This window comes from Nycticebus coucang, chromosome 22, assembly GCF_027406575.1.
Source record: "Nycticebus coucang isolate mNycCou1 chromosome 22, mNycCou1.pri, whole genome shotgun sequence".
NCBI classification, from domain to species: Eukaryota; Metazoa; Chordata; class Mammalia; order Primates; family Lorisidae; genus Nycticebus; species Nycticebus coucang.
The window spans coordinates 10,754,529-10,776,637 of record NC_069801.1 but is presented as its reverse complement, the minus strand read 5'-3'; the positions used below and the strand labels follow the sequence as shown (position 1 = coordinate 10,776,637).

Below are 22,109 nucleotides of genomic sequence, written 5' to 3'. Positions count from 1 at the left end.
GGCAGCGTCTGGAAACATTTTGGTTGTCACGAGTGGTCACTGGGGGAGAGCTTCTGGCACTCAGTGGATACACAGAGGGGCCCCACCAAAGACAATTCCCTGGCATCAAATATCAGGAGGACTGAGGTTGAGAAACCCTGGGATGAATCAAGAGACACCCAGAACCCCAGGCCAAGAGAGGAGGGAACAGGAGGCCCGAGGGCATCCATCAGGGAAGGGCCAGGCCAGCCCCAGAGGGCAAATCCTTTTTTGTAATTGTGAAGGATGCAGAGCACTCGCTCCCTGGCATGACTGGGAAAGCAGATATGGTAACAGCCACTCCGGATTAAAGGTCAGCAATGAATGTCAAAAGGGGTTAGAGCAGCCAGTCAGGAGATGCACAGGCCACAGATATCCCAAAGCTGTCCTAAGACTAGACAAGGGCTAATTGGTTGGAATCATCATTCATCGTCCATTCATTAAGTACCAACTGCATGCAAAACACCTGTGGTTCAAAAGATGGGGAGAAAGGGGCGGCGCCTGTGGCTCAGTCGGTAGGGCACCGGCCCCATATACCGAGGGTGATGGGTTCAAGCCCGGCCCCGGCCAAACTGCAACCAAAAAATAGCTGGGCGTTGTGGCGGGCGCCTGTAGTCCCAGCTACTCGGAAGGCTGAGGCAAGAGAATCGCTTAAGCCCAGGAGTTGGAGGTTGCTGTGAGCTGTGTGATGCCACGGCACTCTACTGAGGGCCATAAAGTGAGACTCTGTCTCTACAAAAAAAAAAGATGGGGAGAAAGCCAGGATGTGTGCAATATGGCACTGGCCCCCTTGGTGATCTGGACATGGGTAGTTAAGGAAGGGCACCCTGGGCATGCAGAGGGGGGCTTACCTGTCTGGGTGCACTGCAAAATCTCCAGGGCAGGAAGCTATTTGGCTCTAGCTTTGCAAGGTATGATCTAGTTGGGCAGAGATGGGGAGGCAGATGCTCTGGGCAGAGGAAACAGCCTCAGTCTGGAGGCAGCAACAGACTTGGAGGCATATGTTCAAGATGAGACGTTTTCTGGTAGGTGGGGGGAATCGGGCAGGAAGCAGCATCAAGCTCAGTGGGAGAGAGGCGGCAGAGCCCATGGGGGACCAAAGCCAAGGTAGTGGGGTATAATCAGCTATGCAACTTTGGGTAAGTTACTTAACTTCTCAGAGCCTCACTTTCTCCATCTGTTCAATGGGCATAATAAGAGTAACAACAACTAGTACACATAGAGCTTAGTATGTGCCACTGCACCCAACTATACATGGTGTGTTTAATTATCACAGTGACCCTTTGAAATACATTCTACTACTGTGCCCATAAAAACTCCAAGATAGGCATAGGCAAATCCACTTCAGCTTCCCCAAGGATACTGCTCATGAGCTCTGGACCAGGCCATGTGGCTCTGGTTCTCCATGCCCTTGATGGCTCTACTCTTCAGCCTTTCTAGAATCAGCTCATCAGTTGTCCTTGAGAATAAGTGAAATAAAGTGTGGTGGTGCCCAGCATGATTCTGGTGCAGACTTAGAGTCTCGTACAGTCCCGGCTCAGTTTGCCATAGCAAAGTACAACACTGAGGAAAAAGGTGGCAGGGATTTTCCTTTGTGAGCCCACAGGCTCTGGGAGAGATGGGTAGAGAGGGGTGCCCCTCCACTCAGGTGACAGGTGGCTGAGCAGGGAGGGTTCCTGACCTCCTTGCCTTTCCTGGGCCCCATTTGCCATCCTCCTTAACATCTCCAAGCTTTTTGTTCACTCTGTCCACCTGCCTGGAATGTTCTACTTTCAATCTCCGTTAAATCCTTCCATCTTTCCTTTCCAACCCAGCTCAGAAGACACTTCTTTCAGGAAGCAGCTCAGGACATGCCCAGGCAGAGTCATCACACCCTTATCTTTGTACCCAAAGCATTTTTTTCTAACTCTGATGGCCCTCTTAGGGCATTCGGGTGTCACTCACAGAACTGCTGCTCAGCTTTCCCGGTGTACACGCCTCTCCTGCAGGTCTTGTTAAAATGCAGATTCTGAGGCCTGGTGTCTGGGGTGGGGCCCCAGATTATCCATGTCTCAAAAGCCCAGGAGATGGTGGTGCTGTTGATCTAGGGCTACCCTTGGGTAAGTGCCACGTTCTGAGTACATGGTCATGGGACACTTCTGGGGCATCATTCTTCCCCCATGGATGAAACACCCCTTCAGGGCAGGCACTTCAGTCCTCACTTCAGCATTTGCAAAGGCCGGCGCTGGAGAGTAGGAGGGGACAGTGCTGACCCAGCAGAGTTCAGGAGGGGGATGGCCAAATTGCGCACTTTCGTTTGGCCCACATCTTTCTGCAGCCTGGGTTAATTTTCTACCGCCTACCTTCAGTAATAAGCATCTAGGGTGGTCAGCTTGCTCTGTAGAAATACAGGAAATCATTCATGGCGAAAACAATGACTTTTAATCTTAAAAGTAGTTCACATATTTCACCTAATCATTTGTGTTTTTCTAAAAAATTCAGTGTGTGTGTTCTGCGGTGTTGAAACAAATACAAACATGCCCTGTTCAGACATTTTCATTTGATGGGACGGAAAGTAAAATGACAGACTTGACAATGAACTCTGGACTCTAACCCTGCGGGAGGCTGCTTCCCCCAAGTCACCAGCCACACAGCAACCAGGTTCCAAGGCTCACCTTCCCTCCCCACACAGCAGGCTCCTGTCCCACCACCACCACCAAGTCCGGGAATGAAAACAAGTTTTCACAACCCCTCAAGCAACCCCAAGTGACTTTACAAAGAGAGAATGCAAAGAAAAAAAAGCCTGGTACCCTTCGAGGGCAATTACATTCACTGTTTAATAATTGTCTACGGTCCACATCCAGGTTCTACTGGGCAGTGAAAGGCAAGCTGAGTCCATGCACTGTACTATTTTTATGGAAATGTTAGCATGAAGTATTTGACTCACTCTTATTATTAAGGATGCTAACCCAACATTATGCCGGATGCAGGCCCCTGGGGGGGCTCTTTCCAGTGAAGGCCATGGTGGCTTGGTCCCATTTGCAGGTGAAAACAAGACAAGTCAGCAGGATTTTTTCTACACAAGATGCCCTTATCTAAGAGGGGTGGGAAATCACTCCATTTTTGCCTAGTGGAAAAATCTGAGGAGTGGCTTCTCCAGGCGAGAGACTGGAGCACCCAGACCCATCTATGTTGCGGCCCAGCGTGGTTGCAGACGTCGGCAGTGAATATGCAGAGGGGTGTCCTGTACCTTGCAAGCTGACATCCCTGTGGCACTGAGGATCTCTCTTGTCTGTAACGGGTAGCAAGTCCGTGCTCACAGTTAGAACTCAGCATGTTCTATGCTGAGTTCATGTTCAATGGTGGTTGCCATTGATTAAGCATCTGCCATGTGCCAGATGCTTAAGTGCTTTTAACAGCTCTGATTCACAACCCAAACCCTCTAGCATGAGGCCATTCTTAAGTCCATTTCACAAGTAAGGAAAATGAAGGCGTATGAAAAAAGTAATTTCTGCAATAGGCCACAGAACTAGGTAGTGGCTGAGCTATATCTGCTAACTCAAGACTAGGCCTTTAACAATTTTGTTATGCAGCTTAACTAGCTCAGCTAGCTAATCACCCAACTAAACAGCCAGTTGACAATGCAACCTCCCACTTGCAGACTCACTGTCTAGCTCAGGCATCCTCAAACTTTTTAAACAGGGAGCCAATTCACTGTCCCTCAGACCGCTGGAGGGCCAGACTATAGTTTAAAAAGAAAAACTATGAACAAATTCCTATGCACACTGCACATATCTTATTTTGAAGTAAAAAAACCAAAACGGGAACAAATACAATCACACTGCCTCATGTGGCCCGCGGGCCGCAGTTTGAGGACCCCTGGTAGCTGCTTCCTGGTGCCAGAAGCCTCCCCTTGCCACATGACCAACCTTTAGCTGGTTGCTCAGCATCCCAGTGTTTTACTTGCCTCATCTGTAAAATGGAACAATAATGCTACCTCCCTGTTGGGCTAAATGAATAAATACACTTAACACACTTAACGCAGCAACTGCCACAGAGTCAGTGCTCAACAAATGTTACCTGTTAAGGCTAGATGAGTGAGCCTGGGATTTTAAAAATTACATTGTGTTTCTATTATAGTGTTTTTTTTTTTTTTTTTGTGGTTTTTTTTTTTTTTTTTTGGCCAGGGCTGGGTTTGAACCCGTCACCTCTGGCATATGGGGCTGGTGCCCTACCCCTTTGAGCCACAGGCAACTTGATTTTAAAGCAAAGTAACTATTTACAATGCCGGTGTGCAGGGATGATGGAGAGTGTGGTGAGCTTGTCTTTCGGTCCAGCAAGTAGATGCCTGCGTTGTCCCTGAGCACTCCTGACTTCAGCCACAAAGAAATGACGGAGTAGATCCCAGCCTCCCATTCTCCCCTCTCCTTGCCCATCTGGCAAATACCCTAAGGAGGAGCCCAGCCCTCTCCCAGGTCCTCTGAGTGTCCCATGGCAAAGCCTGCATCTCCCCTGCCCCCACCAAATGGGGTGGACAACTCCCGAGAGACGTGGCCTGAACAGCAGGAACAGATGCCACCTCAGCCTCCACGGTGTGCCCACCTCCAGGGTTGGAAGCTGACTTTCCACCTGCCCCAAGGCCACCGCTCACACAACCCTTTTTTCTGAAAAAAGAGTTTGGATCCTGTGTTTCAGTTAATGAGCATGGAGTTGCTATCACCATTTTTTTCTCCTTTTTCTTGCTTTTCTCATACCTGGCGCCCTACGTGGGTGATCAGAGACAGATCACGGTAGAGAAGAGGAGAGTGGGGAGGAGGGGAGGATTGTTTATAAATTACAAGTCTATGAGGATGACTGCCTCAAACTTCTAAACCCTAAAAAAGAAAACCTCCGAAAACGTAGACCGTTCCCTGCTCAGATGACCTACCTGTCCACCTGTCCACACCCTTAAATCCAGGTGGGTGGCCCCAGCAGCTCCCCCCGTCTTCCCCCCAACCCGAGCTTTGTGCAGAAACTTCTGCTGCGTTCATATGGGCTCAATGGTGCTATTTTCCAAAATGTCTGTACAGCTGGTAAAAAGGACCAGCATTTTTCTGGCTCTAGCCACATATTAGCCTCCCCTTGGAAATAACATGGGAGATAAAAAAATTGCAGTTCTCAGAATGTGGGCTTTTCTAGCCTATAAAGACTTATGTCCATCAAAGCGTGTCTTAAGCCCTGCCTGCTCCCCGCACCCTGGCATAAGCGGCGTCTTCGAGTGCATGCACGGAGCTCTGTCAGCACAGGCTTTCCGGTGCTTCACACCTGGCTGGGTCCCTGCGTCCCTCACGTGCTGGTGGATTGGCCACCTCTGTGTGTGTACACACATCTGTGTAAGTTGCCTTTATCAGTTTTATTAGAGGGAAAGGTCTGCTTGCCGCTGTGGGAGACCCTCTCGGCACTCGGAAGGGAGGGGACTCTGGGGCTTCAGAGTCACCTCTCAGTTGCTCTGTGAGTCACTCTGATTCCCTCAAAGATCTTGGTCAGCATCTGATGCTCGGCAGAGGAGGAGCCTTTGCCACCCCCAAAAGAGGCAGCGGTGGAGGCAGATTTAACAAGGGCCATCTAGGACTTGACCTTGGATGCCAGCCTGCCAGGGAGCTTCTCCCACAAGGGCTGTTTATTTAAGAAATGTGACCTGGCCCCATCTTCCCTTCTCACTCCCTGCTCCCTTCTCTTCCTCTCTCTTGTTCTCATCTCCCCCCCCCCACTCTCTTTCCTTTTCTCTAATATAAAATAAACTTAGACTTTTATACCCTAAAAACAAGACAGAGAGAAAGAGAGAGAGAGAGAGGAGATGTGACCTCCATGCCTGGGTGAACTCACTCGCTCACTAGCAGATCCAGTTCGTTTCACCTTCAAAATACGTCTGCAATCCAACAGCTTCTCACTGCCCCCACCTGCTGCCACCCTGTCCGAGCCACCATTGTCCCTCCCTTGGACAATCGCAGTGGCTTCCCGCTGGCCTCCCTGCCTCCATCTTTCTATCCGTCCTCCCAGCAGCCTATCACAGACCAGACCATGAGACTCCCCTGGCTGGATCCCTCCACCAGCTTCCTGCAGCCCTGTGGAGAAACTGAACTCCAGAATGGGCCAGACACAGTGTCATTGTCTGTCCCCTGCCACTTCCAACTCCATCCTTTCCCACTTTCACCTTCATTCACTAATCTTCGCTGGGCTTCTCGTTATCCTGTAAGTAAGCCAAGCTGCTTCCCGCCCCAGGGCCTTGTCACGTACTATACCTTCTTCCTGAGATGGCTTTCCCTGTCCCTGCCAGGTGCCAGCTCTCCAGGGGGCCTTTCCTGATGACCTTCTCTAGAGCAGCCCCTCCCTCTAGTTATTATCTTGTTTTGTTTTCTGCAGGGCCTTATGGGTCTCTGAGATCATTTGCTAAATGCTCTTGGCTTCTTTCTTTACCAGACAGCAAGCTAGCTCCCTGAGGACAAGGACCATCTCTGTAAGGAGAGTGTTCTTGGCACAGAGTAAATGCTCATTATTTGTTGAACGAATACATTTGTGGACAGTTTATACAACATAACCTGAGTGGGCATTGTATCCAACCTTGGAATCAGGGTGGCATGGACAAGCAGCCTTTCTTCCCTGGGCCAACTCTGCCAGCATCCCTCTCCTGCTGGTGACATTCTCTTTCCAGACAACAGAAGAAGCCAGACAGATTTCATTGTGGTAGTAGCTACTTCCACTTTCTAGGCCTATTCTGTATACCAGCCCCAGGGCCCAAGCTGTTTATAGCCATGTCCTCCTCCAGATGACGTGACAGGGTAGTCACTGCTCATGTGTCCATTTCACAGATGGTGATGTGGAGGTGACTGGCTTCAGTACATGCAGACTGGCAGAACTGACTGCAGAGCCAGAGCTCTCATGCCGCTCCTGGAAAGCCTCTGGGAGGTACAGGCCTCTCCCAGGGAGACAGGGCTGCAGGCGGGTGGTGAGGGCTCCCTCAAACAGTTCTGCACAGAGCAGAAAACTGGCCCCCGGAGTCTTTGAGGCTGCTCTGTCCCCTTGGCAGCCACATCGTCACAAACCCCATGTGGGAGCGTGGAATGGGAGGCTCAAAGTTGCAGCCATCGATCGGGGTGAGCAGACAACAGTGAAGCCTGGGGCACAATGGTCACAAGGCTCTGCCACCTTGGCCAGGCCTTCCTGGTGAACTTGGCCTGAGTCCCGAGGACCTGCTTTGAAAGCAGCCACAGGGCTGGAACAGGGGAGGAAGAATGCGGGAAGAAAGACATGACTTTGCAGGATGGAGGGGGCGGACAGGAAGCGGGATTATGTGCTGGCTTTTATTTGCAGAGGGGAGAGGGCAATAGGAAGCTGCCATTCTGAGTGCCCAGGGCAGAGATGCAGAGGACAAAGGAATAGGGAAAGGAGGACGACAGGCTTCTTAGGAGGGCTGCTCACATGGCCGGAGGCAGCAGGGGTGGCTCTGCCTTCTGGGGTACCTTACAGGGACTCAGAGGGAAAGAAGGGGAGGAGCGGAGGGCACAGGCAGGGGAGAGCGGGGGAAGGGAGTATTCCAATCCTGGCCCCATGATCTTGGCTAAAATATTACATACTTTTACAGTTTTCTTGGGACGTTGATACTGATCATACGTCTGCCTTAGCACATAGTCAGGTGTGTAGATAAAATGTCTAACAGAGGTTTGGCATATTACATGTGCCCAATAATCGTTCATTTCCTTCCTGTCTGCCTCCTCCATTTCATAATTGGGAAAAAGAAAAAGCTCTAGCGTGGGACCTAAAATGTTCTTTCCTTCAAGTCACTGCTCACAGCTCAGACCCAGGTTCATGGGTCTCAGCTACTGGCAGCATCTATCTTAAAACTCAGGCAGAAGGCTTTGGCCTACATCAGGTGAGGAATTCAAAAGGGGTGAATGTACTCTACAGAAGGATTATGAGGGCCCAGAGGCAATGCAGCCAAGGTTCCCAGGTTCTCTGACCCTCTGTGAGCAACCTGCTACTCTGGTTGCACCTGTGAATTTGACCTAGTTGAACATTCCGTGTTCCCGATTGGTACAGGGTCATTGGGTACCTGAGCCCTTCCTTCAACACACCTGCTCAGGGGCCGTCTGATGACTCCTGCTACTCAGACAGGTGACTTGAGTCTCTCGGAGGGAATGTGACCAGCTCTGAATGACACCGTGATCTAGTACAGAGCTGGGGCTAGAACCAGCATCTCCTGATCTCCGGAGTAGAGTTCCTGCCACTGTTTGAGACCCAAATCCAAAAACACCATCAATTGAAAGCCTTTTGTAACACTCCTGGGAGCAAGAGGCAATCTGGAAAAGGTAATCAGGATGCTGATGCATTGGCAATTCTGGGACATTCTGATGGCTTATAGGGACAAGGATACAGGGTCGTTCATTCCACCAATAGCTAGAGAGCAGCACTGTGTGCCCCACACTGGGCAAGGTGCTGGGGCTTCAAGTCCCTGCCTTCTTAGATTCTCTTGGAATTGGGACTTCCTGGAAGCTGGGTGGCCAGCTTGTCACACTGTTCCAGGACGTAATGACGCACACTGTCTGCCTGGCCCTGCACCCCCTGCCCTGATCTGTAGTTGTGTGTCCAAGCACTTGCTCCAGAAGCTCCCTGTAAGCTGCAGGTGCTAAGTGTGACCTGTAACCTCTTGGTCCTTCTTCCAGCCCCCTCTGCTTTCTCTTCCCTGCTCTGACTTCTTGATGCCATCTAGTTTTTGGCCTCCTGTCCCCACCCCCAATCTGACGACCAGATGCGGACACTGCATGCTTTGGCTTCTGGACCCAGGACTGTGTCTCACTCTAGCCAGATGGCCACTCCTGAGAAGGGGCCCTGTGTCTGCCCTGGTGAGACAGTAAATCTGACACATGCCTCGATCCCCGGCTTGTGCCAACCTCTTGGCCTCTGCCTCTCATCCTCATCAAGGAGACTCAATGCTCAAGTTCGACAGCTTTATCTTCCTTCCCTTCTGTTGAACAATGCCCTGTTTTCCTTGCTGTGGCAGTTATCATAGAATGTCTTTGCTTACAGAGATGAACTCTCAGCGAGATTCTGTAGCAAAAATGGCACAATGGGATGTGCGTGGGTGGAAGGAACCCCGGGGAAAGGAAGTGAGAAGTCAGTTCATCTGAGGATTGGATTGTTGCTGACACCTGTGCTTGCCTGAGGTCCTTCCTCACCCCCAGGTACCACTGACTGAGCCTTGTGTTACGTTCTTACTTACATAATCTCGCTTAGTTCTCTTTCATCCACACTATGAAGTAGGAGCATTACCCCTGTATAATGGATACAGTGGGTGTTTCCTCTATAACTGTACACCCCTTCCCAAGGTGCAGTCGTCCTGAAGTTGACAGGGTTTGGCCCCAGCTAGCTAGCATGGTGAGTCTGGTTAGTTTAAGCAAGTGGTTCCAAAGAGTGATCTGAGGACTGCTGGGGGCGCTGGGACCCTTCCAAGAGGTCTGTGCCTTTCCCAACCACACATTTGTATGAGGCTAGATTTTCTTCATATGCTACAACTAAAACAACATGTCACAACAGCCCAAGGGCAGAAGCAGATCTGAGAATCCCACCGTCTTCTGTGAAGCCAGAGTTTGAAGGGATTTGCAAAAGAGTAGAATCATGCCATTCTTTTCTCTAACTTTTTTTTTTTTTTTTTTGCTTTGGAAAGTATATTATTTACAAAATGTCTTATCTCTACTAACATATGTAATGAGTTTATTATTGTTATTTTAAAGATGGATAGTTAATCTTTCCAGTTTTAATTTCTAAAATGGTAAATTATAAACAAAAATGTATTGAGGTCCTCTTCTAATTTTTAAAAGTATAAAAGGGATCCTGAGAACCCAAGTCTGAGAAATGCAGGTTGAAGCTGATTGTGCTAATTCCATATTTCTTGCCAGTGATTGGTTTAGGTGTTTGGGCTTAGGCCAATCAGCACATGGCATTCCCTTGGTGATAGCTATTGGCTGGGGCATGGGCATGTGACTCACTTTGGACCAATTGGTGGAGTGGTTTGCTTTACAGAAACAACTTGGGCGGCTCCTGTGGCTCAAGGAGTAGGGCGTGAGTCCCATATGCTGTAGGTGGCGAATTCAAACCCAGCCCCGGCCAAAAAAAAAAAAACCACAAAAAAAAAAAAAAAAAAGAAAAAAAGGAACAACTCCTTCCCTTTCTCTGATACTACTGCAACCAACCAGGCAAGATTTCCAGAATTTCAGCCTGAGGATGGAGCTTTACCCAGAGGAGGGCAGAGCCACTAGACTCACTGAGAAGGAGAAAGAGCCATGGTTTTCATCAACCCACATCTTTAAGTGCAGTTTCATGACTCATAAATATCTTTATTTTTTTTATATCAGCTGAAGTTGGGTGTTTAGTACTTTACAGGTGAAAACAATTAAATTGCCACCCCCCCCACTTCATTTTCCTCCTATTTTACAGATGAGTAAACTGAGACCTGAGAGTTTAAGTGCTGGTAAGTAGAAGAGCCAGAATCTAAACCACAGGTTTCTTTGCATCCCAAAACTTCCTTTCCCCAGCATATTTTATAGCTTCTAAGAGTGTTAAGTTCTTGCCTTTTTTTGGAATCCAGATCTGGATTCTAGGTGGGGCAGTAGGGAGTGGAGGCCTTTCTGATACTCAGGAGTGTCCCCTAAAGTTCCTCTCTTGGTCCTAGAAAATACAGGCTCCCTGTCTAACTGATGACGTTTTGAGGCTTCCTGGCAGTCCTGGGTCTGCTGATACAGCCCAAGCCTGCTGCCCACCATCAGAGTTGTAGTCCCTACTGACCCAATGAACCACAGCAGTGTACCAGACAGAGCTCTCTTGCAGGCCGTGGGAACCAATTCCAGTTAATTTAAGTAAAAAAGGCTTGTTTGGCTGGCTGGCTCGCATGTCTCCTGGAAGATGAAAGAGCCAGCCTTGGAGGGTGTGAAACTGGAGCCCATTTCCTAGTCAAGCCCTTGAACCAGTCCTAAGACCAGCCCATGCTGTTGGGTACAGATACTCTATTTTGCCTGCTGCCACCACTGATGAGACTGCTGCCACCACCGTCATTGGAAGCTGAATTCAAATTTGCATTTTTTCTTCCTTGAGTCACTGGCTTCTATGTAGTTCTAAGGGTGAGATGGGTGCAACTGATTGTCCACTTTCCAGCTGCAAGGGAGGCCGGGAAAATATGTGGCTAGAATTTTCCACATGAAGGAAAGGAAGGCTTATGCCTTCTAGAAAGCTTTCTTCCAGTTCTTTCAATTTTGACAGTAGTCATTCATTCGTTCACCCATGTCTTCATTTTTATCTCATTTCTTGCATCCCCCACCCCAACCTCCTACTAAGTTCCTCACACACCGGCCTCCTTCATCTTTTTTAAAAAAGACATCTCTCTCCTTTATACTTGCTGTCCCTTGTCCTGGAATATCTTTCCTCCATGTTGTTGCCTGGCCAACTTTTTCCTTGTCATTTATGTCTGAGCTAAAATGTCACCTCCTCTGAGAAGCCCTCCTGACTACCTAAACCAAAGCAGCCTCCTTTCTCCCCCGACTTTGCTTGCTTTTATTCTCTGGCTTCTGGTACCCTGAGCTGACCTAACTACACTCTTGGGAAGACCAATGAAGGGACTGTGGGCCAGGCCAGAAAACTTGGTGGCTTGAACGAGGAAGAGGATGGAGCCTTCGACTGCTAGGGATCATGGCCTAAATAGCATCCTTTGCAGAACTTACACAGGGTTACTCTATGATGAAAAAGCTGAAAACACTTGGGACCCAAGGCTTGCAGTGGACATCCAGAGGCCCCCTGTCCATGCCCTGCCCTTTTGGAAGATGAGCCCCTTGCTGGGTTATACATCAGCTGATGGCAAGGTCATAGGATGGCCTTTCTTGGCTGTCAGCCCCACTCTCAGGGCTCTGGTGTGCTCCCAGGGGAAGGCTATTGAGGGACAGACCATAGGGGCTTCAGCAGCTGAGACCTGGGTGGGATATGACTGGTGTTAATGAGAGGGCCTGCTGATCTGGCAGCTTTGCTAATTAGGCTGCAACAGCTCCAGACTCAGCCAAGGAAAGCACGTTGCTTATGCTAATCAAGGGCAGGCTGCATTTCCTGGCTGGCAGAGTTGCCCAGATCCTGGAGTGTGTGCCCAGCGTGCAAGGCACTACAGGGGAGAGCCAGAAGGACTGGAGACTAAGGCTGGGAAGAGACAAAGACAGCCCCATGGCTGTAGCCTAGATTCTGGGGCTGCCTATTGCCCCAGATGGGGAGAAAGAGTCAGGAATGATGAGAATGGCCACCTGGGAGGTACAGAGAATAAAACAAAATTGACAAAGCCAGGGATGGGCCAGTTACAGACGCTCCCCCGCACCCTGCTCTAGAAGATGAGGCGATGTACCATGAAGTTTACTTTCCAGATCTCAGCCTTAACTGATATTGGGCAGAGCAGGCTACATCATAACAACTGTGGCCCTAGACTCTACGTATTGTGCCAAATGGCTAAGTCAGCCCTGGAGGAGCTGAACCATGAGGCTGGCAGAGGAGGCAAGCCTCCCTTCCCGGGAGCAGGGAGAGAGCCCTGTGCATTTTGGTCTAAGATGTGATGCAGAGTTTTCTGAGTTGCACAGGGTCTCAGACCCTGGAGAAATCTGCGTGGAGATTCACTTATTCATTCCTTCGTTTGATCGTTCATTGATCCAACACCTATTGTGTACCCAGTTCCAGGCACTAGGAATAGAGAGATGGATGATACCATTCCTGTCTTCATGAAGCTTAGATGCTAGCAAGGACCACAAACCAGCAATTAAGTGACAGTGTGATCACATAAACACAAGCTGCAGTGGGACTCCTAACTCAAACCTGGAAGGCCAAGAGGGCTCCAAGGGGAGGTGACGCTTGAGATGAATCAGGAGGAATGAGTAACCTCAATGGCTGAGGACAACAGGGAAAATCTTACATGCCATGCAACGCTCTATGCCCATGACATCCCTAACACGTTCAGTCCTCCCAGTGACCCTACACAATGGGAACTATTACCATCGCCCCATTTTACAGATGAGAAAACTGAGGCATGAAGCTATTAAGAAAATTTTCTGGTACTGCCCAGCTGGTTAGGGGTGGGGCAGGCAGCAGAAGTGAGGGAGCCAGGTGCCTAAGGAGGAGACAGGTTTCTGAGAAGAAGGATCAGCAGGTGGCAGAGGACGGAAGGAGGAGCTCTGTTAGTGCTCTGTTAGCAGAGGCTGGAGGCCAAGTGGGGAGAGTCAGAACAGGAAGTTTGCATTTGATTCACGCACTGCCTGCCCGGGCTTTGAGTGGCAGCACCCTGGGCTCTGGCGGGTCAGAGGAGTGTGCTTGGGGAGCAGTTAGCCTGAGTCCCGCAGCCCCAGAGCCATAACTGCAGATTAATTATGCTCCTCATCAACTATTTAGCGCCTCCCTCTGTAGGCGGCTGGAGCTGGGCTCGGGCTGCCGCATCAATATTTCAGATGTGTCTTCTTTTTAGCTAAAAATGAACTTGTCATTTGCACAACTTCTGAGACATCTCAGTAAGCAAGGCTGTCTGCTCCTAAGCTGGGCTGAGATTCTGTATTCAGAGGGTGCCTCCCTTGAGAAAGGGACTTTCCAACCACGCTTTCAAATAACACTTGCACATGAAACACAGGCTTAAGGGGCGACAGATCAATTCTCCCCACTTTGACCTCAGACCTTTTTGGGCTTTCTGGCCTCAGGGTCTAAGGTCAGAGGTGATAAAAGCTCCAGACACTGTATGGTCAGAAAGTGTTTTTGGATTCTGTGTTTTTTCCAGGCCCCTGCCCACAAAAGGGGTGGGGGCAGACAGTGAAGGAGGGGGTGGAGGTCTTGGTGAGCACTCCTCTTTCTCCTTATCCCTCAGTGGTCAGGGAGAGCTTTGCTTCCAGAGGTCAAAGGGCCTCCCACCTCTCCTGTGTAGTTCTTATTGGGGGAGGGCTGCATTTCTTTCTTTGTTTTTTGAAGAAATGATTATTTGCTTATTGTGGCTTCTTCCTGTGAATTTCTGGCCTCATGAGGGTGGGACGAGGCTTCATTTGGTTCATCATAGCCCAGCACCTAGAATAGTGCCCAGCATGTGGCAGGTGCTTGTAAATATTTGTGCAGGCATGCATGAATGAATTATCTTGGGAGATTGAGCCTTCATTCCTCCCTCCCTTTATTCCAGAAACTTTTTTTGTGGAGGTACTTGAGATACAAGATGAGCCAGACAGTGTGGCCTGCGCCCAGGCCTTCAGAGCCTGCAGGAGGCCCCCACAGCCCCACAGCAAAAGCTTCCTGGGCTCATCTGCCCCATCTGAGGACATGAACAAATCCCGCTAACCCCGAACTATGGGCATGGGTGGTAGGGAGTGATGCAGAGACCTGCTTTGGAAACACCTTCTGGGCTTTCTCTGCAACCTTGTGGTCTTTCCCTTCTGTTCTGTCCTTTGCAGACCCTGCAGGAAGATTGTGAGCTCCCGTGGGCAGTCAGGAAAGGGGGAGACTCCGTGTGGGCATCCAGGGGAAACAAACCTGAGATTACCAGCCCTCAGATGATCCAGGATTGTAGGGTACAGAGTGAGAGCGAGAAATAGGGAGCAGGGAGAGAGAGAGAGAGAGGGAGCCAGAGGGAGAGAAAGAAGCCTCTAAAAGACAGATGCCTCTTTTTCTATAATGAAGGCTCAGGGAGGGCATCCTGGGACCTTCAGTCATCTGAGATGGCCCGGAGGCAGGGACTGAACTCTACTCTGCCAGGAATGTTTTCTTCCTGGAGTTTAAAGAGAATTTAGTGCTTGTGGCAGGTGCTGGGCTGGGCTCTCCAGAGACCCTGAGTGGGAATGCAGATGACAGCAGGGTCGCAGTCCCCATCTGGCTTCTGCTCCTGAGAGAGGGCTCAACTGCTGGGTATCTGCACCCAGAGGCCAGAGGCAGGAGGTGGGGAAGGGAGAATGTCAAGTTCTCTCCACGCTTCCTATAGCCTCCAGGTCATACCAACAGTCAGGGTCAGATCCCTGAGCCCCGGGCACCAGGAAATTTCAACTAATCAGCCTCCAATTACCGGAGATTCCAAGATGCTTTTTATCACCGAATGCTACCTCCGCGGGTGGTAGTAGCTGTCGAGATGGCTTTCTCCTTTTAAAAGAAATAACTGTTCATTGCATAAAATTCAAACAAGTCACAGAAGTAGAAAAGTGTAAGTCACCTGTAAAAATCCCACTACCCTTGTTAGTATTGTTTTGGATTTTTCCCTTCTAAGGAAACATAGCAAAGAATTCTCTAGAAATAGAAATCAAATAACATCACACAGGCTATCTTGTTACAAAAGAATTCAACAATATTCCATGGACAATTTCCCACGTATGTACATACAATTTTATTTATTTATTTATTTATTTTTTATTGTTGGGGATTCATTGAGGGTACAATCAGCCAGGTTACACTGATTGCAATTGTTAGGTAAAGTCCCTCTTGCAATCATGTCTTGCCCCCATAAAGTGTGACACACACCAAGGCCCCACCCCCCTCCCTCTGTCCCTCTTTCTGCTTCCCCCCCCATAACCTTCATTGTCATGAATTGTCCTCATATCAAAATTGAGTACATAGGATTCATGCTTCTCCATTCTTGTGATGCTTTACTAAGAATAATGTCTTCCACGTCCATCCAGGTTAATACGAAGGATGTATTTGCAGCCCCCGACATGCGTGAATGGTGCTAGGAAGCTTGTTACAATACAGGTTCCTTGGCCCATCCTGGGATCCATCAGTAGATCTGCAGTGGGGCCTGATAGTCTATTTCATGACATGCCTCATTTAGAATCCCAGGCTTTAAACACATAGAATGGAAAAGCAAGAATCCAACGTACTCGATAGGAAGCCAGCAGAGAGCTAATACATGCCCACGCAGGAGAAAAACTCAATTTAATTCAAGTTGGGGGGAGGTGGGGAGAGGGCAGGAGGGAGGAGGATTGATTTACTCCCACCTGATGGGCGCAATGTAGGAGTCCATGGCACACCTCTTGGCCGAGGGACACAACTTCAACAGGGACCTTATCTCACAAATGAAAACATCGTAACCTAATTGCTTGTACCCTCACTTGACCTCATAGTAATCTGAACTTTAGAAAAAAATTGCTCTGTATCTTTTAGATAAAATTTGATATCAGAAAATTTTAAAATTTCAGCTTTTGGGGAACTCACTGGTTCATTCCACACTTTGTGCAGCAGGGCAACGTCCTACCAGTGGGGGCTGCTGCCCAGAAGGAGATTCTGGGTCTGTGTGCCGTCCTCAGACAATGGAGAGATTTAACATCTCCGAGATGGATTTGATCAGGAAAATGGGCTTTGCACACCAATGAAAACTCTTTCCCCGGGGAAGCTACAGAAAGGGGTTTCTGTTCAATCTTCCATTAAGGAGAAATTTCAGTTGTCCAGATCAGCCTATTTCCAGAGCATTTCAGCTCACCGGGCTTGACTTGCTCACCCAAAGCCCAAACTTGCAGAGCAGGAAGAGGAAAGGTAATTGTTAGGCAAGTTTTGAGAAGCCCCTTGGGATTCTGTGGAAGCTTCTGGAAGCACCTCAAACTGCACTCTTACTCAAGTCTGGGCTTCTACCTAACCCTTCCCTGTGGTTTGCAGGTAGATGATGTCAACCCCGGTTGTAATTCTTCAAGAGGTTGACACTTGGTTTTGGCAGACAAGATACTTCTTTTCCTTGATGTCACTACCTGAGATAGTCTGACAGTAGCCACATTTTGTCATGTAAGACAGACTTGTTCTGTAAAGGGCCAGACAGTAAATATTCTGAGCATTGCCAGCTATAGGGTGGCAGATCTGTCCCAGGTGCTCATCGATGAATGAGTGTGGCTATGATCCAATAAAACTTAATTCATGGACACTGCGGCTTGAATTTTGTATACATGTCACATCGTGAAATATTCTTCTGATTTTTTCCCAACCATTTAAAAACTGGTTGGTGGTCTATATGAAAACAGACAGTAGGTGGATTTGGCCTACAGGCTGTGATTGGCCAACCCTTGGTGCAAGAAGAAAGCCGGACCTAAGAAAGGAAGAGGGGGGGCAGAATTTTCCAGAATTAGAGCTATTCCCACATGGGGGAATTCTGTCCTTGGAGACAAGGAGGGCTAAGTACATTCCTGACAAGCACCAGGCCCAGAGGCTGTCTCAGTTTGGCCTCCCCCTACAAAGCAGAGCCTAAGACAAGGATTTTAGTGCAAAGAGTTTCATTCAATATTGCATTTCTAATATTCATCCGTGATGAAAATGGCTCTTGCATTCATGTCATGACTTTATACTGTTCCATTAGGTGAATATTTTATAATATAGGGTGGTCATAACTATTTAAACTGCACATAAACTTTATGGACATCTGTATATTTATTTCTACATCATTTTGTTCTCTTGTTCATTTGTCTTTGTAATTAAAAACTATCAGCCCATTGGGGGAGACTATTATTTTGCAGAAATATTTGCTGCCCCTCCCTGGGGGGAGTATTATACTTTCTTCTCACTGATGGTAGGTTTGGCCCTGTGACTTTCTCTGGTCCATGAAATGAGAACATAATTGATGTGCGTCACCTTTGAGCAGCAGCTTTTAGAGCTGGCACCAATTTGTTTCCCCCCCCTCCCCCCTTCCCTTAGCAATGTCTTTGACAGAGGCTGGGGAGAAGATACATGGAGCAAAGCCACCTCTGAGCTACTCTAAAACTGCAGTATGAGGGAGAAATAAAACCTTATTCCTGAAAGCTACTGAGATTTGGGGGGTTGTTTGTTACTGCAGCATAACTGATCCAATGCTAACTGATACATCACACTCTTTCTGTTGTAACACAGGGATTGCCAGTGCAGGGAACAGAGGGAGGGACCGTTTTCCTGGGAGAGTAAATAATCAGTAGTGTATAAAGCCATATTGGATAGGCTAGACTGGGTTAAAATCACCCTCTTCCAGTGAGTGTACTGAGAGTGAGTCATTCTTTTGCAATGAGAAAGTGCTTTGAAGACAGTAAGCATTTGGAGGACTGACTACTTGGCTTCTGGGGTCCCTCATTCCTTCTCTCCCTTCCAAAGGCCTTTGTGCAGAGGGTCTGGGGAGAGTGGGGACAACCCAGCCCGGGGGCTGGGGATTCTAATGCTGGAAGTGACACACTGAATGAAAAAAGTATAATAGGATAGGGGAGAACGCACTGAAGCCAGGAGACGGGGCAGAAGGGAAGAAGTTGGTCTGGCAGAGGCCTTTGTGGGTGGGAGCCTCTGAAAACACCCCTCAGGCTGGGGGAGGTCACTGTGGACTTTGCAATGGTGCTGCCCAGGCTGGAGGGTGACAGAAATGTCCTCAGTCCCTTAATTTCCCTTTCCCATTAAAGCAACAGCAATGAGGACGGGCGAATGGTGTTCCACGTGCTTCCTGGTTCTCAGTCACCATCGAGAGAGCTGTCAAAAAAGAGGCATGGTTGCCACCATTTTCATTTGTCATTTGCCACCATTTTCATGCGTCCTCGTCACTTTTTTCTTTTTCTTTTTTATTCATCCCCAGTGCCGTCCAGGCTCCCTTAACGATCCCTATCCACACAGCAAACAGCCTCAGACGCACACATGCACACACCACGAAGGAACCATCATACAAGAGAGCGGGGCAGGAGAAATTAATCCATCCTAATGATAAAGATCATTATGGAGGCAGAGAAGGAAGGAAAGGAAACAACACATTTCATTCTAATTAGGCCCGAAAGCTCATTACAGAGAGCAGGGAAGAAAAGTGATCAAGTAGCTGCATCTTGAAAAATGCCTCCTCTGGGTTCCCCGGGAGCAGGACGGCATAGGTTGATGGGGGGGGGCTGATGGTTCCCAAACTGGGGTTCCTCGTGGTAGTCTTGGGGGTGGAAAATTACAGGCTTTGAGGTTTGTTTTTTTCCCCCCCAGAATTAAAAAAAATGCTGAATTGAAATCATTATTTTATTCTTAAATAATGCACAGGCAGACTAAACTAGAAATGTCAAATTTCTTTGTTTGGGGCTGAAATTTCCTACGTTTGGTTGTAATGCTAGCTTGCTGCTTGCCATAATAATCAAAGGTCTAACGGGTTGTTGATGAGATCCTAAGAATTTCTAGGGCTGCCAGGAGAGCCCATCACATATCTGGTGTTTCTACTGACAGGGTCAGCCGTGCGGATGCTACTGCATGGCTAACCACGTTTTTGCACAGGGAGAAAAGAATAAATGCGTATTTAATCGGTTTAGGGGGAAAAAATCTTTTGTGAAACGTGAGGTTCATGGAGGGGTAAAATAATGGAACAGGTCTCTGGCAGTTAAGGGGGAGGGGTGGGGAAATAGGGAAAGAGAGGAGGAAAAGGGAATTAGCATTTATTGATCATCTACTAAGGCCAAGGGCTATGCTAAGTACAATAAATAAATAATCTCACTTAATCCTTGTGACCACACGCCGAGGGTGGTGGTGGCGGCTCACTTCTTGATTCATCTAAGTTCATCTCAGTATTTATGAGCACCTGCTGCAAACCAGGCATTGTTCTAAGTCAGGCGTCCTCAAACTTTTTAAACAGGGGGCCAATTCACTGTCCCTCAGACTGTTGAAGGGCCGGCCTATAGGTTAAAACAAAAAACTATGAACAGATTCCTATGCACACTGCACATATCTTATTTTGAAGTAAGAAACAAAATGGGAACAAATACAATTCACAGCGCGTCATGTGGCCCGCGGGCTGCAGTTGGAGGACGCCTGCTCTAAGTGTTGTAAATACATCAGTGAACAAAACGGACAAAGCCCTGTCTTCATGGAGCTCATAATGGACAAATAAACATGCGCATGTGTGTGTACATATGTATGTTTGAGCATAGATACACATCCATGCACTTCACTGGGGGTGATTATGTCCCCTTGAGGAGATCAGGCAATGTCTGGAGGCCTCATTGATTGTCATATCTTTTGGGGGAGCGCCACTGGCATCTGGTGGTGAGTAGAGGCTGAAGATTCTGCCAAACATCCTATAATGCACAGACAGCCCCCACAACAAAGAACTGTCTGGGCCCAAATGTCATGCAAGGCTCTGAAGTTGAGTATCCTATAGTCATGTATCTAGATACGTCCATGTAACTATTTTAGATAGAGACCAAGGTCATGGAGAATGGCTGAGGAAGGCTGGGCTTTGCAAGAGCATCCTTGAGCACCAACTAGGGCAAAATGCTGAGCCCTGGAGCTATAGCAGTAAAAACAAGAGACATAATTCCCACAACGTGCTAGTACAGGAGGCAGGCAAGCACACGATGACGCACATAAATATTTGGTTATCATTTAATTGGTTCTATGAAGGAAAATAAGGGTGTAGTGACAGAGTCTACAAGGGGACCTGACGTAGGCTGGAAGAATCAGAGAATATTTCCCTGGGGAAGTGGGAACATTCAGGAAGACCTCACATTATGGGAGGAGCTGGCCAGGTAGACAGGAGCAGGACATTCTTGGCAGCTCAGTGTGTCCAGAATCCATAGGCAGAAGGAGCTTGGAGCTTTGGGGAGCAGGAAACAGCCAGCACTGCTGGGCAGAGGTGGGTGACGGGAGAAGGATGGGAGCAGGCCCCCTTCCCTAGGCTGGACTCCCGGGTTAATGCAAGTGAGAAACCGGTGATTATATCCCCATTTCTAGCTTAATGAAGGGGAACATGGAGGTAATGTTATTTTTGTTGGTTCTTAATTTCTTGTTAAAATGTTTTTCTGAGAAGAGTCCCCTAACGACTTGGATAATAGCTCTCCCTCAGGTATGTTCCCGTGGACAATGACATCCTCCTTTCCCTGGCCGGCTCCCTCCTCAAGCACAGCTTTACATCTATGTTAAATGGTGCTTAATCTCTGTTGGTGGCTAAGGTCTTTTCGGCCCAGCCGTGTTGGTGGCCCCTTCTGCCTCCATCACTCCTGCTGAGAAACATATTTCTCCTCTGATAGCTCTCAGATAATAGCACTTCCTGCTCAGTTATGAACATCTGTTTAGGGCAAGGCAAGAGGAATGGCCAGGCTTCCAGTACTCACGGTGTGGTGTCCAGCCTGGCAGCACGGGTCTCCCCTAGAACCGGCTCGACATGCAAAATCCCAGGGCCCACCCCAGACCTACAAAATCAGAATCTGCATTTCAACAAGATCCTCAGCTGTTGCTACGTATATAAAATCTGAGAAGCTCTGCTCTAAATGACCTTCAAAAATGCACCCAGCTCTGGGCGTCTGTGACTCCAGTAACAAATGCCCTCGATTTGGAGAACTTGGCAGTACATACATTCCGACTAAAGCTGTATGTCCCATGCTTCTGTTACACACATAGTCTTAAATGATAATTTCCTTCTTTAATTCAGTGGCATAGTAGAAAATGATGTTTTTGGTGTCGGGGTTCTTTGAGCTTATTTATAGGCTGGAAGAGTCTGGGCGAGTGATGTAGTCTCTTCCAAATTCACTTTATCTATCTGCGAGATGGGGAAAGTATTGCTTCCCTCACCGAGTTTTCGTAGGCTGGAAGAAGGCAGAAATGATGTAAAGTGCTCTCGACTCCATTCCTTTTCACCTGGTTCCCTTCTCTGTAAAACAGATTGGAACTGAGGGACCCAAGTGTACAAAGGGTCTTCCCAATCCCCAACCGTAAAGTCAGAGGGACATGTAACTGATGACTCAAAGAAAGCAAGCGATTTCCAGGTCGGATGTGGTTAAGCAAGTGGTATGTTAATTTCAGAATTACAGTTCAGAGTTAAAACAGGCTTTCTCTCTGTTTCCATGGGGAAATTGTTTCCTGTTCCTTGCCTGGAGGATCCTTGTCTGTGTGTATGAGGGGGATGGGCTGGCTTCAGTGGGGAAGGGCCATCCCTGAATCTCTTGAAATTGTATCCAACATGGTGCTGTGTGTGTATGTTTTTTAAGAAGCTGTACTTCATTCTACCCGTAGGGGTATGCGGAGGAGGGGAGGAACATACAAAAAATGATGCTCCCTTTGGCTCTGATCCAGGGTCTCTCTTTTGGGAAGTGCACAGCTTTGGAGAATGTTCTGGGCACTTTCCTAAGGGATGGGGTCATCCCTTCCATCTAGTC

General features: G+C 48.4%; 1 protein-coding gene across 3 annotated transcripts in view; it reads right to left on the bottom strand.

Moving 5' to 3' along the window:
- Nucleotides 1–22,109, bottom strand: part of KAZN (kazrin, periplakin interacting protein) — a 1,031,394-nt gene that overhangs the window by 161,972 nt on the left and 847,313 nt on the right. The gene's annotated exons all lie outside the window — the stretch shown is intronic.